The following is an 18,013-nucleotide window of genomic DNA, read 5'->3' on the forward strand; positions in this document are numbered from 1 at the left end:
TCAGGTTTTACACACATGCTTTAAATTGAGTGTAAAAAAATAACAAAGCACTGGAAATATAAAGACATTATAACTACCATTAATGAGGGGCTGACAGTTCCAATTTTCATTTGTCAAATGTGTTAGTGGGGCATGAAAAGCAAAGTTCAGTTATTCTGAAAATACCCTTAACAACCTATGTGTTCAAATTATTTATAAAGGTTAAAATGTGTGTTAGTATATGCAGTAACATGCATATGTGGAGCTAAAACGTCTGGGTCATACTAAATCCAAATTTTCAGATTCAAGCATTTGCAGTCCACTGTTTTCCTTCTGAAATAAGCAATACATGCGTATGCATTACTGGCAATTAGTGCACATCACAGGTGCACTGTGGCAGGCATGAGTTCAAAGACGAAGCCAACCAAGAATTCCATCAGTCTCTCACTAATGCACAGCTTCACAGAGTGTTGCAATTTGACGGGGGGTGGGGGGTTCCGTTTTCCCCCCAAAATAAATACATGAACACCTATAGTTTGGGGGGGATTTTAAGCATCTCCTTAAATTTCAAAGGGCTTTGGATCAGATTCCATATAAAAGGAGTTCTAGGTAAGCCCAACATTCACCTCACAGGGCAAGAGAAACTAGCAAGGAAAATTAACATCTTCCTCTTACCTTTCTTCCTCTTAAGTTCACTAAACTCTTGACCTTTCTCCTGCTTTCCCTCATCTCACAACCCCAGTTACTCTTTAAAAAGAGCTGATTTTGGTCCAACAGTCCTTTCAATTCACTTTCAATGCCAAAGCGAAACTGGGAGTGTTAAGCAGCTTATTTTTATAAAGAGAAGAAAAAAAATAACCAGAACTGGTTAAGGGCACAAACCAGTTCTGAAAAGGTCAGCCAGACCCACAGGAAGCAGTTTAAAACTGCCACTTTTTTCCTCTTGAACCATCCTAGCTGCTGTATTGGTCAGATAGTAGCACTATTATTTTTTCCTCAAAGAAATGGAATGAGGATCCCTGAAGCAGTTCCCAATTCTTCTTTTTTAAAAGTACAATTAAAAATACATATAAAATGCTACACAGTATAAATGCTTTGCATTACTAGTAATGAAAATAATACTTATATATAGCGCTCCCAATTAACCGCAGTAAACTCATGCAATTAACTCAAAAAAATTAACTGTGATTAAAAAAATTAATCGTGATTAATCTCATTGTTAAACAATAGAATGCTAATTTAAATTTATTAAATATTTTTGGATTTTTTTCTACATTTTCAAATATATTGATTTCTATTATAACACAGAATACAAAGTGTACAGTGCTCACTTTACAAATATTTGGCACTGCCAAAATGATAAAAGAAATAGTATTTTTCAGTTCACCTCATACACGTACTATAGTGCAATCTCTTTATCATGGAAGAGAAACTTACAAATGTAGATTTTTTGTTGCATTGTTTTGTTTTTGACGGGAGTTATGTAAAACTTTGGCGCCTACAGGTCCACTCAGTCCTACTTCTTGTGCAGCCAACTGCTAAGACAAACAAGTTTGTTTACATTTACAGGAGATAATGCTGCCCACTTCTTATTTACAATGTCACCAGAAAGTGAGAACAGGTGTTCACATGGCACTTTTGTAGCCTCTGTTGCAAGGTATATACATGCCAGATCTGCTAAGGACTTATATGCCCCTTCATGCTTCGGCCACCATTCCAAGGACATTTTTCCATGCTGATAATGCTCGGTAAAAAAATAAATGCGTTAATTAAATTTGTGACTGAACTGCTTGGAGCAGTATTGTATGTCTCCTGTTCTGTTTTACCCACATTCTGCCATATATTTCATATTATAACGGTATTGGATGATGACCCAGCACATGTTCGTTTTAATAACACTTTAAACAGCAGATTTGACAAAATGCAAAGAATGTACCAATGTGAGATTTCTAAGGACAGATACGGCACTAGACCCAAGGTTTAAGAATCTGAAGTGCCTTCCAAAATCTGGAAGGGACGAAGTGTGGAGAATGCTTTCAGAAGTCTTAAAAGAGCAACATTCAGATGCAGAAACTACAGAACCCGTACCACCAAAAAAGAAAATCAACCTTCTGCTGGTGGCATCTGACTCAGATGATGAAAATAAACATGCGTTGGTCCGCTCTGCTTTGGATTGGTATCAAGCAGAACCAGTCATCATAGAATCACAGAACTGGAAAGGGCCTCAAGAGGTCAGTCTAGTCCTCTGCACTCAAGGCAGGACTAAGTATTATCTAGACAATCCCTCACAGGTGTTTGTCCAACATGCTCTTAAAAGTCTCCAATGATGGAGATTCCACAACCTCCTTAGGCAACTTATGCCAGTGCTTAACCACTCTGACAGTTAGGAAGTTTTTCCTAATGTCCAACCTAAACCGCCCTTGTTGCACTTTAAGCCCGTTGCTTCTTGTCCTATCCTCAGATACATCCTCCTTGTAACAACCTTTTCTGTACTTGAAAATGGTTATGTCCCCTCTCAGTCTTCTCTTTTCCAGACTAAACAAACCCAATTTTTTCAATCTTTCCTCATAGGTCGTTTCCTAGACCTTTAATCATTTTTGTTGCTTTTCTTTGGACTTTCCCCAATTTGTCCACATCTTTCCTGAAACGTGGTGTCAAGAAACAGACACAATACTCCAGCTGAGGCCTAATCAGTGAGGAGCAGAGTAGAAGAATTACTTCTTGTGTCTTGCTTACAATACTCCTGCTAATACATCCCAGAATGATGTTTACTTTTTTTGAAACAGCGTTACACTGTTGACTCATATTTAGCTTGTGATCCACTATGACCCCCAGATCCCTTTCCACAGTAATCCTTCCTAGGCACTCATTTCCCATTTGGATGTTTGCAACTGATTATTCCTTCCTAAGTGGAGTACTTTGCATTTGTCCCTATTAAATTTTACCCTATTTATTTCAGACCATTTCTCCAGTTTGTCCACATCATTTTGAATTTTAATCCTATCCTACAAAGCACTTACAACCCCTCCCAGGTTAGTACTGCAAACTTTATAAGTGTACTCTCGATTCCATTATCTAAATCACTGAAGATCTTGAATAGAACTGGACCCAGAACCGACCCCCTTGTTGGGTCCCCACGTTGTCCTTATTTCCCTTTTTATAGATTGGCCTTCTCCAGTCTTCTTGAATGTCTCCCATCTTCCATGACTTTTCAAAGATAATTGCTAATGGCTCAGATATCTCCTCAGTCAGCTCCTTGAGTATTCTAGGATGCATTTCATCAGGCCGTACTGATCTGAAGACATCTAACTTGTCTAAGTAATTTTTGACTTGTTCTTTCCCTATTTTAGACTCTGATCCTACCTCATTTTCACTGGCATTCACTATTTTAGACGTCCAATTGCCACTAACCTTCTTGGCGAAAACCGAAAAAAAGAAGTCATTAAGCAACTCTGCCATTGCCACATTTTCTGTTATCAGCATGTACGCGTGTCCTCTGGAATGGTGGTTTAAGAATAAAGGGATATATGAATCTTTAGCACATCTGGCACGTAAATATCTTGCAACGCCAGCTACAAAAGTGCCATGCGAACCTCTGTTCTCACTTTCAGGTGATGTTGTAAACAAGAAGGAGGCAGCATTATCTCCTGCAAATTGTAACCAAACTTGTTTGTCTGAGCAATTGGCTGAAGTAGGACTGAGTGGACTTGTAGGCTCTAAAGTTTTACTTTTGAACATAGTAATTTTTGTACATAATTCTACATTTGTAAGTTCAACTTTCAGTACTTGTATTAGGTGAACTGAAATATACTATTTCTTTTGGTTTTTTTACAGTGCAAATATTTGTAATAAAAAATATAAAGTGAGCACTGTACATTTTGTATTCTGTTTTGTAATTGAAATAGATATATTTGAAAATGTAGAAAACATCCAAAAATATTTAAATAAATGATATTCTACTATTGTTTAACAGTGCAATTAATTTTTTTAATCACTTGACAGCCCTTTTATAGCATTTAATCTGTGGATCTCGTAAGTGCTTTACAAAGAACGTAAGTATCATTATCCCCATTTTACAGATAGGGAATCTGATACAGAGTTGACTCAATTTGCTTAATAGTCTAGCCAGTTCTGAAATGCTTGTAAGCACCCAAACAGTCTGAAAGGAACACAAGAGAGTTTTGTTTAAGTTCAGCCAACAACATTTATCAAACAGTTGTACTTCAAACAAAATTTCGTATTTTCTCTTCTCGCGCTGTTGCACTCAGCCACACTTCAGAACCAGTGGGGTACTGGTGGGGATCATATCTTCCCATCTGTTTCTGAGCAGAGGACAAAAAGCAGGTCGGTCTAAGCAGTGGGGTGAAGCCACAAAAGAGAGTGCTAATGGCAATTACTCCTACCTACACTGGCTCTGCAGGAATCCAAGCTCCACAGTGTGAAAGAAGGTTGAACGAGAGATGCAGCTTTTTCTACAATACTATTCACCTCATAAACTAACATTGACCAGGTTCCAGAAAGGGATCCACAGGAACCAACAGCAAAGGATTTTCTCGCAACAGGACTAAAGCAGGAGCCATGCTGTCATTGGGCCACAGTGAACAGATACAGGGCCTCCCACTGAATACCCAGTATGTTTTTGAACTATCCATCCCCAAGATTTACAAGGATTTGAGGCTCCCAAATCTCCTATTACTTTCACAGGGGATGCAGTATAGACTTTTGACAGAAGTAGTGAAAAGGAACCTCAAAGGAAGATTTACCTTACAATAACTGGTGTTCTTCAAGATGTGTGGTGCGCCCGCACTGTGTGCTTTCAATAGCAGTGTCCGTTGGTCTGCACCTGCACCATGCATCTCCTCATGCTTCCATCCAAGGGCATAAACGGTGGCACAGACCAACTGCCCCCCAGTTTGACTCTACCACGAATCAGGATAACCCGATTACAGGGGAGGAGGGCAGGTTGTGAATACTCACAGGGACCACACATCTTGAAGAACTCCCGTTACTATAAGATAAGTAGCCTTTTCTTTCTTTTCAAATGGTTGTCCCTTGTGGGTATTCACTGTGAGGGACTCCCAAGGGTGAGAGAAAGTATGCTGTACCCGAACCCGAGTGGGGAATCACTGAGCCAAAAGGAGGCATCTGTACTGAAGTTTGGATCAGTGCATAATCTCTGGTGAAAATGTGCACAGAGCCCCAGGTGGTGCCTTCGCAAATCTCCAAGAGGGGCAATTCCCTGTGAGGAAGCTACTGATATTACTTTAGATTTGCAGATCCTGACAGTTTGAGGAGGAGGGATTTTAATAATGTCATAGAGGGAGATGCAAGAGGTTATCCACTTAGAAAGTCTGAAAGAGAGAGCTAAGAGTATAGCACAAACTTCCTCGTGGCTGGACTTTACAAAAACTAGACAAGCCATTTACAACACACACTTTGCTTCTCTACAAAAGAAAAAGGACACTAAACTCTCTAAACTACTATATGCCACAAGAGGCCACAACAGTGGTTCCCTTAACCCACCCAGCAATATTGTTAATCTATCCAACTATACTCCTAGCCCAGCAGAAGAATCTGTCCTATCTCGGGGCCTCTCCTTCTGCCCCTCCACCCCCACGAACATGATACAGTTCTGTGGTGACCTAGAATCCTATTTTCGACGTCTCCGACTCAAGGAATATTTCCAGCACACCTCTGAACAACATACTAATCCACAGAGACCTTCCTACCAACACTACAAAAAGAAGGATTCTGGGTGGACTCCTCCTGAAGGTCGAAACAACAGACTGGACTTCTACACAGAGTGCTTCCGCCGACATGCCCGGGCTGAAATTGTGGAAAAGCAGCATCACTTGCCCCATAACCTCAGCCGTGCAGAACACAATGCCATCCACAGCCTCAGAAACAACTCTGACATCATAATCAAAAAGGCTGACAAAGGAGGTGCTGTCATCATCATAAATAGGTCGGAATATGAACAAGATCCAAAATCACTTTCTATAAGCCATTACCCTCTGATCCCACTGAGGGTTGCCAAAAGAAACTACACCATTTGCTCAAGAAATTCCCTGAAAAAGCACAAGAACAAATCCGCACAGACACACCCCTGGAACTCCGACCTGGGGTATTCTATCTACCAAGATCCATAAACCTGGAAATCCTGGACGCCCCATCATCTCAGGCATTGGCACCCTGACAGCAGGATTGTCTGGCAATGCAGACTCCCTCCTCAGGCCCTATGCTACCAGCACTCCCAGCTATCTTCGAGACACCACTGATTTCCTGAGGAAACTACAATCCATCAGTGATCTTCCTGAAAACACCATCCTGGCCACTAGATGTAGAAGCCTTTTACACCAACATTCCACACAAAGATGGACTACAAGCCATCAGGAACAGTATCCCCAATAATGTCACAGCAAACCTGGTGGCTGAACTTTGTGACTTACTTGGGGACAATGTATACCTTCAAATCAGCGGCACTGCTATGGATACCCGCATGGCCCCACAGTATGCCAACATTTTTATGGCTGACTTAGAACAATGCTTCCTCAGCTCTCGTCCCCTAATGCCCCTACTCTACTTGCGCTACACTGAGGACATCTTCATCATCTGGACCCATGGAAAAGAAGCTCTTGAGGAATTCCACCATGATTTCAACAATTTCCATCCCACCATCACCGTCAGCCTGGACCAGTCCACACAAGGGATCCACTTCCTGGACACTACAGTGCTAGTAAGCGATGGTCACATAAACACCACCCTACACTGGAAACCTACTGACCACTATTTCTACCTACATGCCTCCAGCTTTCATCCACGACCACACCATATGATCCATCGTCTACAGCCAAGCTCTACGATACAACCGCATTTGCTCCAACCCCTCAGACAGAGACAAACACCTACAAGATCTTTATCAAGCATTCTTACAACTACAATACCTACCTGCTGAAGTGAAGAAACAGACTGACAGAGCCAGTAGAGTGCCCAGAAGTCATCTACTACAGGACAGGTCCAACAAAGAAAATAACAGAAAGCCGCAAGCCATCACCTTCAGCCCCCAACTAAAACCTCTCCAACACATCATCAAGGATCTACAACCTATCCTGAAGGACAACCCATCACTCTCACAGATCTTGGGAGACAGCCCCCCAACCTGAAGCAAATACTCACCAGCTACCACACATCACACAACAGAACCACTAACCCAGGAACCTATCCTTGCAACAAAGCCCGTTGCCAACTGTGTCCACATATCTATTCAGGGGACATCATCATAGGGCCTAAATCACATCAGCCACACTATCAGAGGCTCGTTCACCTGCACATCTACCAATGTGATATATGCCATCCTGTGACAGCAATGCCCCTCTGCCATGTACATTGTTCAAACTGGACATCACATGTCATCACAGAATCAGAAGTGTAGGACTAGAAGGGACTTCAGTAGGTCATCTAGTCCAGCCCCCTGCACTCAAGGCAGGGCTATGTAATAACTAGACTATTTCTGACATTTGTCTAACCTGTTCTTTAAAACCTCCAGTGACAGAGATTCCACAACCTCCCAAGGCAATTTGTTTCAGTGCTTAATCACCGTGACAGAGAGTTTTTCTTATTGTCCAACCTAAACTGCCCCTACTGCAATTTAAGCCCATTGCTTCTTGTCCCAGCCTCAGATATTAAGGAGAACAATTTTTCACTCTCCGCTTTGTAACAATCTTTTATGAACTTACTTGATAAGTTATATCCCCTATCAGTCTTTTCTTCTCCAGACTAAACAAACCCAATTTTTTCTATCTTTCCTCATAGGTCATGTTTTCCAGACCTTTACTCATTTTTGTTGCTCTCCTCTGGACTTTCTCCAATCTTTCCTAAAATGTGGTGCCCAGAAATGGACACAGTACTCCAGTTGAGACCCTATCAGCATGGAAAAGAGTGAAAGAACTGCTTACAACACTCCTGCTGATACATCCCAGAATGATATTCACTTTTTGTGGAACAGCGTTACACTGACTCATATTTAGCTTATGATCCACTATAATCCCCAGATCCCTTTCCACAGTACTCCCTCCTAGGCAGTCATTTCCCTTTTTGTTTGTGTGCAACTGATTGTTCCCTCCTAAGTCGAGTACTTTGCATTTGTCCTTATTGAATTTCATCCTATTTACTTCAGACCATTTGTCCAGTTTGTCCACATCATTCTGAATTTTAATCCTATCCTCCAAAAATCACTTGCAACCCCTCCCAGGTTGGCATCATCTGCAAAATTTATAAGTGTACTCTCTATGCCATTATCTAAATCATTTATGAAGATATTGAATAGAACAGAATCCAGGACCGATCCCTGCAGGACCCCACTGGATACACCCTTCCAGCTTGACTGTGAACCACTGATAGCTACTCTCTGGGAACAATTTGCCAACCAGTTATGCACCCACCTTACAGTAGCTCCAGCTAGGCTGTACTTTCCTAATTTGTTTATGAGAAGGTCATGCGAGACAGAATCAAAAGCCTTACTAAAGTCAAGATATACCAGGTCTACCGCTTCTCTCCTATCCACCAGGCTTGTGAGCTTTCATTGACAGGATTTGACACAATTTAATCTTGACAAATCCATGCTGACTGTTACTTGTCACCTTACTATCTTCTAGGTGTTTGCAAATTGATTGCTTTATTATTTGCTCTATTATCTTTCCAGGTACTGAAGTTAAGCTGACTGGTCTGTAATTCCCTGGGTTGTCCTTGTTCTCCTTTTTATAGATTGGCACCATATTTCCCCTCTTCTAGTCCTCTGGAATCTCTCCCGTCATCCAGGACTTTTCAAAGATAATTGCTAATGGCTCGATATCTCATCAGTCAGCTCCTTGAGTATTCTAGGTTGTCAGGGCTTGATGAAATACATCTTTAAGACATCTAACTTGTCTAAGTAATTTTTAACTTGTTCTTTCCCTATTTTTAGCCTCAGATCCTACCTCATTTTCCACAGGCATTCACTATGTTAGATGTCCAATTGCTACTATCCTTTCTGGTGTAAAATTAAACAAAAAAAAAAAAAAGGCATTTAGCAACTTCTGCTGTTTCCACATTTTCCATTATTATGTTTCTCCTCCCCCCACCCAAATGAGTAATGGGCTTACCCTGTCCTTCGTCTTCCTCTTGCTTCTAAATGTATTTGTAGAATGTTTTCTTGTTACCCTTTATGTCTCTAGCTAGTTTAATCAAGGTTTCTCAGTCCACTCTTGGGGTAGGGCACAGGCGTACGCCAGACTACTCTGGCAGGTTCCGTGATAGCCTCATTAATTGGGAGAATTTTACTTTAGATGGATCCATAGGCTGAAGTATGTCTAGGATCTTGAGAGTTAAATCCTGGACCTCCTCCAGAGAACTTTGGAGAAAGTGTTTGCAATCCTTCAGAGAAGGTCCTAGTACGGATCAAAATTGTCTGGAGAAGAGGGAGAGGCTGATGATACTGTTTCATCTGAAAAGGACAAAGAATACTACTGGTACTGTCGGTACTCCATCAACTGCTGCCATGAAGACTGTGCTTCTTTTGCTTGGTGGTGACCATTCCTAGGTGCAGAACTCAGGATCCTAACATTCAGATGCCCAGAAGTATATTCCAGGGGGTCCAATAAGGTTGATGCAATGGATATAGTGGAACAGAGGTGGCTCCCATGGTGGGCACCACTGGTCCCTGGGCCAGAATTGCTGTTAACAAGGGCAGGGAGGTAGAGTTGATCTGAAAGCCCTGCCTGGACTGTTAATCCTCCATCAGCTAACTGGAGAGCCGGTTGGTACCGGATCATATTCGTCCAATGAAGAGGCCTCCTCATGTTTCATCGTTGGGGTATCATGGAATTTGGTTCCATCTGATCAGAAGCAGGAGCAGTAGGTGGGAAAGAAACCGAGCCTGAGCCTCCAGGTCCTGGCTAAGCCTTGGTACCGGCAAATGTTGGGTAGACTGATGGAGCAGGGACCTCCTGCAACAGTTTCAGCTCTGTGAAAATCAAGAACTCCAGGTTTGCATAGATAGCCAAATCCTCCAGGAAAGCATATCAAGGACCTGCCTGAGGTGAACTGTCCAGGGCTTTGTCAGGCCATCAATTCTGTCTTAGAGACTGAAGTCTGTGCATGGTCAGTAGTGTTGGAGAAGGGGAGAACAGTCCCTCCTATCTATATGAGGCAAAGGAGTTGTTGATGGTCTGTCCATGTGGAGTTTTGGGCACTGTGAGCTCCTGGTACCATCAATGTCTTCTTTGCTGTACAAGCTTCAAGTGCTTTCATCCCGGGATACAGATCTCTGGCAGTGCCAGGGAAAGGGACAAAGCAGGCATATTTTTGGAGGACTTATGCAGGAATTTGTTCCTCTTCTTGTGGGAAAGTTTGCCATGGTCCGTATCGTGTTTCTGTTTCATGGAGTTCTTGTGTTTGGGGGAGAACTGAAAACCACCAGTACCAAAAACCAGCAATGTGCTGCCTGGTGGTTCTGGATGAGAGGAAGCAGAATGGGAGGGGTCCCAGATCCTAACAGGGCCTTGTGTAAAGCTCCACAATGTGCTTGTGGAGCCTGAAATCACAAGCTTGTCTGATACATGGAGGAAAGGCATGGCAGATACTGCACTTTGAGGGAGACATGCAATTCCCTGAAGCAGCACAAATTTCATGAAGATGATCACTAGGAAAATCCAGGGGCATGCCAGGCAAGCTTTGGCACTTGGGCATAATTGATGCACTGAAGAAAAAGGGAGAACTAGAAAGAGAAGACCCCCACCCCATCCCCAACTAACAAGCACTAAACTTTGCTAACTAACTAGGACTACTTTTTATAGTATTTACAGACTCAACTAAAATGAACACCAAAGAAAAGAAACTGACACAGGAGGTTCCATCCCCAACCATGGGTGACAGAAAAAGAAATGGGGATCAGGCGGTCCATACCAGCATTTATGCCCTCAGAGGGAAGCACTAGGAAGCACAGCTTCAGATGAGCTGGCATAGCTATTGAAAAATTTCTGGTCCTGAGCATACAGAGCATGTGCACACCCACAGTGAACGCCCACAGGGATAGCTCTTGAAGAAGAACTAACAGTTTCCTTTCCTTTCCTTGCTGACGAGGTCGGAAAGCTCTGAAAGCTCCAGATGAGGCCCACTATAGTTTGGAAACGAGCGTCCGGCAGGAGGGCTCAAGCCTGCACGGAGTCCAGAACTGCCCCGATGAATTCTATTCTCTGGGTCGGTTCTACTGTCAACTTTGCCACATTGAGAAGGAAGCGTAACCGACGAAACGTGACCATGACCAAGCGAAGGTGGGACTGTACCTGTTCTCTAGTGCGCCCCCAGATAAGCCAGTCGTTGAGGTAAAGGTACACCTGCAACCGCCGTCGACGAAGGAAGGCCGCCACGACTGCCATACATTTGGTGAACACTCGGGGGGGGGGGGGGGGGAGGGCATAGAGAGACCGAAGGGAAGGGCCGTGAACTCATCGTGTTCACGGTTGACCAAAAAGTGGAGGAAGTGTCTGTGCGCCGGGTGAATCTCTATGTGGAAATACGCGTCCTTCATGTCAAGGGCAGCGTACCAGGATCCAGGGAAGGTATAATGGTACCCAAGGAGACCATGCGGAACTTCAACTTTACCATGAACTTGTTGAGTCCAGGCAGGTCCAGAATGGGCTAAAGCCCGCCCTTTGCCTTGGGGATTAGGAAATATCGGGAGTAGAGCTCCCTACCCCTTAGCTCCCTCGGAACCTCCTTGATCGCCCCCATGGTGAGGAGCGTCTGAACCTCCTGAATAAGGAGTTGCTCATGAGAAGGGTCCCTGAAGAGGGACAGGGAAGGCGCGTGGGAGGAAGAAAACTGGAGAAAACTGGAGAGAGTATCCCGCTTCCACCGTGCGGAGGATGCAGTGGTCCATGGTTACGTGAGACCAAGCATGGTGGAAACGGGATATACGATTCAAGAAAGGTGGGGTAGGATCCTGAACAAGGTCTGGTATATCGTCCTCCGGTATCCCTTCAAAAGGCCTGATTTGAGCCGGACGAAGGCTTGGTCGGGCCCTGGCCTTGTCCTGATGGGGGGTTGGAGGGCTTCCTCCTCCCATTATGTCCCCACCACCTACAGAAATCCTGCCTTGGCAGAGGAGGATACAGGCACTCTTGTGACTGCTGAGGCTTTAAGGGGTTCCACTGGGTAGCCAGTGCGTGCGTGCCCAGGGACTTCATTATTGCCCTGGAGTCTTTAAGGCTTTGTAGCCTCGAATCTGTCTTTTTCAAAAACAGGCCCTCTCCATTAAATGGGAGATTCTGCAGTGTCTGCTGAAGTTTGATGGTAGGCCAGAAGCTTGCAGCCAGGAGATACACCTCATGGCGATCCCTGAGGACAAAGTACGGGCGGCGGAGTCTGCAGCATCCAGCAAGGCCTGCAGCAAGGTCCGTGCCACACTTTTGCCCTTTTCCACCAAAGCCCCAAACTCCTCTCTGGACTTAGGAGGTACTAAATCCTTAAATTTCAGTATGGAGTTCCAGGAGTTAAAATTGTTAAAATCAGCACCTACTGATTAGCGATCCTGAGCTGAAGTCCCCCCGAAAGAATAAACCTTGCACTCAAATAAATCAAGGCGCTTGGCATCCTTTGATTTAGGTGCTGGGGCCTGCTGGCCATGCCATTCTTTTTTGCTCACTGACACCACCACAAGTGAACAGGGCTGTAGGTGTGTGAACAGATAGTCATACCCCTTTGAGGGGACAAAGTATTTCCGCTCCACTCCCTTAGCAGTCGGGGGAATGGATGTATGAGTTTGCCAGATTGTTCTGGCGGTGGTTTGGATGGTCCAAATAAGGGTAGGGCCACCCTCGATGGAGCTTCAGGGGTCAGAATATCCACCATAGGGTCCTCCACCTCTACCACCTCCTCCGCCTGCGGGTTCATATTCCACGCCACCCTGCGCAGGAGGTCCTGGTGGGCGCGGAGGTCTATCGGAGGGGGACCCGAGTCTGGAGTTCCTGCCACTGCCTCGTCGGGTAAGGAGGAGGAGGCAGCAGCAGCCATGGGGCGAAAGAGGGTCACCTAGGGCCTCTTGTGGTGCTGGGCCCAGCTGTCCTGTGCCCATGACCTCAGTGCCCAGGCCAGGAACCAGTGTTGGAGGAGGTCCTGAAGTGGGCAGAGAAGCCGTCATGGTCTCCATGCCTCCCGGGGCAGGCCGACTGGCAGTAGCCTCTGGCACTCGCGGCTCAGACAGGGCTGATCGAGAAGCCCCAGACGGAGCACCCTGGGCCTGGTGGTATGCCCAGGGAGTCCAGAACGGCCACTGAGCAGCCCCTTGAGCGGGACCTTGCTCCTGTGCCTGCCAATGTCCAGTCCCTGACTCCAGGTGGCTGTGGTTCAAACGTCGGCACTCCGAGAAACGTGACCCTGCCTCTGATCCTGAAGAACAAGAGGAAGAACGTGAGGGCCACGGTGGTGCCGAGCGGACCTGCGCTGAGTCATGTCGATGAGGCGATGGGGAGCGGTGGCGCAACACTGGGGAGCGGTGCCGGGACCTGGACCTGGGCCGAGATGATGACCAGTGTTGAGAGCAGCGTCAGGTCTGGGATCTGCTCCTCGATGGTGACCGGTGGGCAGAGAGGTGCCAGGAGTCAGAGAGGTGCCGCGAGTACGACCAGCGCCGCAAAGGAGGTGTCAGGACTGTGAGCGGCGACGGGAGCAGGAATGGTGCCGAGAATGGGATCGGTGCCACGGCTCGACCGACGGTGCCAACAGGTGGATGAGTGCCATCTTGCCCCAGGATGGTGCTGCACGGACAGGCGCTGGTGCCTTGGCTTGAGGCTGAAGGGATACCATCGTGGCAATAAGATCCCTTGCAGCTGCAAAGATATCTGGGGTGAACGGCAACTGGACCTCAACCATGCTGCATGTCGGGGAGTCCAGGGGCACCGGACTCAACAGCTTGGCCCTCAGGGCCAGAGTCAACGGTGCCGAAGCTGTAGGTGCTCCCCTGTGGGACGCATCTCCGCAGGTGGTTCCAGGGAAGCTGGTCCCTGCGGAGGTGGGCTAGCCTTTTCCAGCTTCCAGTGCCGCTTCTGGCCAGGAGAGTGCCAGGCCGATGATGTAGGTTGCGGTGCTGGGGAGTGCCGGTGCCGCGGTCTCTGTCAGAGTCCAACCGCGGTGCCGCTCTTACAGCTGCCGCCGGGGCGCTGCGCACTGAGGCGCTCTAACTTGGATTCCAACTCCTGATCAACCCCCTGGAACCCCAAAACAGATCCCGATACCTGGAATTAAGCCTCAGCCCAATTCCTGACTGTCTGGTTCTGACCCTGAGTTTGACTCTTGACCTTCATACTGGCTCTGACCCCTGTATTCAGTTCTGAGATCCCAAACTCCTGCCACCAGTCCCACTTACCCTCACCCAGGATCCTTACAAAATCATTTTAAGCACTATTGTCTTTACATTTTAACTAGTTATTTAAATCAGATGCCTACTGGACCTGTAAAACTACTGGAATTTTAGGCCCCAATCCTTCAAACTGCACGGTGATCCTTGCACGCACAAGCATTTCACTGGCACGACTGGGACCTTTGTTAGCAACATTTAAGTTTTAGTCAGTTTTTTAACATTGTTCCTGTATGCAAAACTGGACAGGATTTTGGCTCCAGTGAAACATCAACACTTCTTGCTTCATTTATGGATGCTAGCTCTTAATAAAAGTATAGTGTACATTCTGGATTATTGCTTATCTAGCATCAAGAAAGCTTTACTTGTCTAGCAAAAGGTACTTACCAGTTCTGGAAAACAGATTTTCCCCTTCAGTTCTCTAGCCCCCCCTACAACAAAACAAAAACAAGACAATAATCAGATAACATTTAAGTTGAGTTTGGAACAAAAAGGGGGGGGGGAGTAAATCTGCAAATGATTTCTTTTGATTTCTTTTTGTAAAAGATGTAGTAGATAAATATGAAATTGACCTGAGAAGGGAGGGGGTGGCGGGTGGAGGAGAAAAACAGTTTGATATAGCAAGGGAAGAACTGAGAGTGCTTATAATTCTATTATTTCCCAGTTACTGTAAACCAGATTGAAGTGCAAGCAGTGAAGTGAGGGTCCCCTTTTGCCAATACTGGAATGGAAATTTTTTTAAAAGGAGCACTTTATCTAAAGGAAAAACAACTGACCATCATTCTTTCTTGCATGTCTATGTAACACAACAAAATTATAGCAAAGCTTGGGCCAAACTGTGTTTAGGGTCTTACCCCATCCACACCTTGATTAGAACAGCTCTGCTCCCAGATATTTACTATGATGGTTACAAAGTGCATTCTCATTTGTATTTAGGCTCAGCCAACTTTGTCACAGACTAAAAATCCAAACACACATTTTACCACTTTACTAGGAAAATCTGGGTGTTAATACAAACCTGATCTTAGGCACCGATTCTAAAATGTGATCAATGATATCCCACTGCAGAGCTTAGGCTCTGGGCCTCTATCCTACAACTAGATGCATTAGTGCAGACTTGTGATCATGTGAACTCCCACCAAAGTCAATGAGATTCAACGCAAATGCAGGAGACAGACTGCACTTGCTAATCTATTTACAGACCTGGGGAGGAATCTGTACAGGAAATTTAATGCCTACTGTTAAGTAGTGAATATGGATATCCTCTTAGTGTCAGAATTTTTAGATTGTGTGTTTAGAACTATTTTTTTCCTTAGTATGGCACTTTGGTAAAAAAAAAATTTAAGTTCTGAGGAAAGTTATAACAATTTCTAAATGTTGATTAGGTGGAGTTTTTTTGAGAAGTTGATTTCTGTGTAAGTGTACACAAAGAATCCTATACAACAGTATTTTGGATGTAAGCAGTGCAAGGTCTGAAATATCCAGACCACTGACAGCTATTTAGAGATCAGCCTTAATTCACAAATTATAGTGGTTTCTCAATCATTCAAACCCCACACTTGATTGCATTTTTCTCCCTTCATCAGCAGCCCCTTTGTAGGCTCTAAAGCCCACACAATGAGGTAATTTAATCACCACAAAACACAACATGCCTGCTTTCAGCAACAACATACTAAGGTTGTGACTATATCTGAGTGCTATAAAAGGCTGTGGCTCTGGAAAGCTAAGCAAAGAAGCTTTCACAACACATCTACAATTACAGCCTTAGAGTGAGCAAGTCTCAATTTTTATTAAGAAAAATAATCAACAACCATTTGTAGCAAGTTCAAGAAAACACATTCATTTATTTTTCTCTATTTTAAAGAAGGAATCACCCATTTTAGAGACAGAGTATGACCAAGTGCTGTGTTTGTCCTCCATACTGGGACCCCAATTCCATCAAGTCAAAACCCCACCCCCTTCCAGTCTAGTAAATATGGAAAGGGCAGAATAGTTTCAACCCAGACACTCTTCTGTAACCACCTGGGCCAGGGGGAGGACGGGACGAGGAGGGCTGTAATCCTGAGAACCCATGGACTCAAAGGACTGTGAATCCCAAACTCCAGAGTTCTAATTCAGGATCTGTGACTTGCTATGTGCCTTGGACAAGTCACTTAAATATGACCTAAAGAGGTGGAAAAACAGACTTGTACCCTCTTTGCTTCTTCACATAATATATTACATTAAAAAAAGTGTTAAAAGAATGTTAACACTTGAAAAGTCAAGCACTCAAGAGTTATGAAATGCCAGAATTAAGATTGCCTGTGCAACCTTAATTCTGCCCTAGTGTGCATATATACATTATGATGCAGTATTTAAATTACATGATCACATACTATTTTTCCCACAGGAACTCTGCCTCATTCAGTGCAGAGGATGGCTGGCACTTAGGGAATGAGGCATCTGTTCAATATATCTTTTTACCCTCATCATTTGTGCAGCCCCAGGCCTTATTTACCGCATACCAACCAAGCCCTGAAGTGAGTAAAGAATTATTCGTTTTCTCACAGATACTATGGAGAGGAGCACCATAGAAAATCGTAATCTTAAAAAACATTGATTTTTTTCTCTGCAACAACCCTGTGAAGTAGGAGATTTACCACAAACAGGTAACTGAGGCACACACACATTAAAGCCAAAATTTGCAAAAGTCTACAATAACATTGAGTGCCCAAGTAAATGGGCTCTCAATTTAAGACATCTGGGATTTAATTTTTCAGAGTAAATAGTATTTTTATAGTCTTATGTACAAATATTACCTAAATAATCCTCATAATACTCCTGTGCGGTAGGTAGATTTTACTGCCCTACTTTACAAATGGGAAAACAAACAAAACTAAAAGGCAATGTAACTTGCTCAAGGCCACACGCTGAGTTAGTAGCAGAGCCAGGATTAGGATTTAGGACATACTGACTCCTAATTCTAATACATATGACGATGTAATTAAATACTATTATAATGTATATGCACAAGACGACAGAATTAAGATTTTTTAATTCTGGCATTTCTTAATTTTTGGGTATTGGACTTTTCAGTCTTAACATTAACATTATTTTTACATAGTTGTTTAGCAAGTCATTTCCTAGAGATATGTAATTCTGTGACATGCAACTGTAATGGTGATTTTAGACAGCTCATCTTTTGCCCTATCTAATCAGATTTTTGTGAGTCCAAGGCACCTCTATGACTCCAGGCCTATCCCCCTCCCAAATTTAGATCCTTGCTGCAAATCATGGAGGCATTAGAGTGCTTTACAAAAGAAGAAAAATAATTTATATACTCAAAAATGTCAGGCAACCTAAAAATACGGGTCACTACTGTTCCTCTTATAACAAAGGCATGAAAAGTTGAGAGTTTTGCTTTGTTTGTTTTTAAAGTGAATGGGAAGATAATGTTGATAAAACTTGATAATATTTAACTTCAGAAATATCGAATCTTGTCTTTTCCATTTTGCTCTATATTTTCCTTGAAGGACCCAAAGATATGAACTGCAAGCTCTCTCATCCCTAAACAAGCAATGTCAAGTCTCATGATATTTGATGTTTTTCTGAAAGCCTGAGCTTCTGGAGCCATGTCTTTGTCAGAATCTCCACTTTCATTTA

At 44.0% G+C, this 18,013-nt stretch overlaps 1 protein-coding gene across 5 annotated transcripts in view; it reads right to left on the reverse strand.

The window, feature by feature from the left end:
* Window positions 1-18,013, reverse strand: part of PHF21A (PHD finger protein 21A) — a 251,601-nt gene that overhangs the window by 184,149 nt on the left and 49,439 nt on the right. For all 5 annotated transcript variants that reach the window (XM_084631686.1, XM_084631689.1, XM_084631690.1 and 2 more), the window contains exon 2: window positions 14,759-14,802. The gene's annotated coding sequence lies outside the window, so the exon portion shown is untranslated. The remainder of the gene's footprint in view (window positions 1-14,758; window positions 14,803-18,013) is intronic.

Source organism: Lepidochelys olivacea (assembly GCF_965140295.1).
Source record: "Lepidochelys olivacea isolate rLepOli2 genome assembly, chromosome: 6".
Lineage (NCBI taxonomy): Eukaryota > Metazoa > Chordata > Testudines > Cheloniidae > Lepidochelys > Lepidochelys olivacea.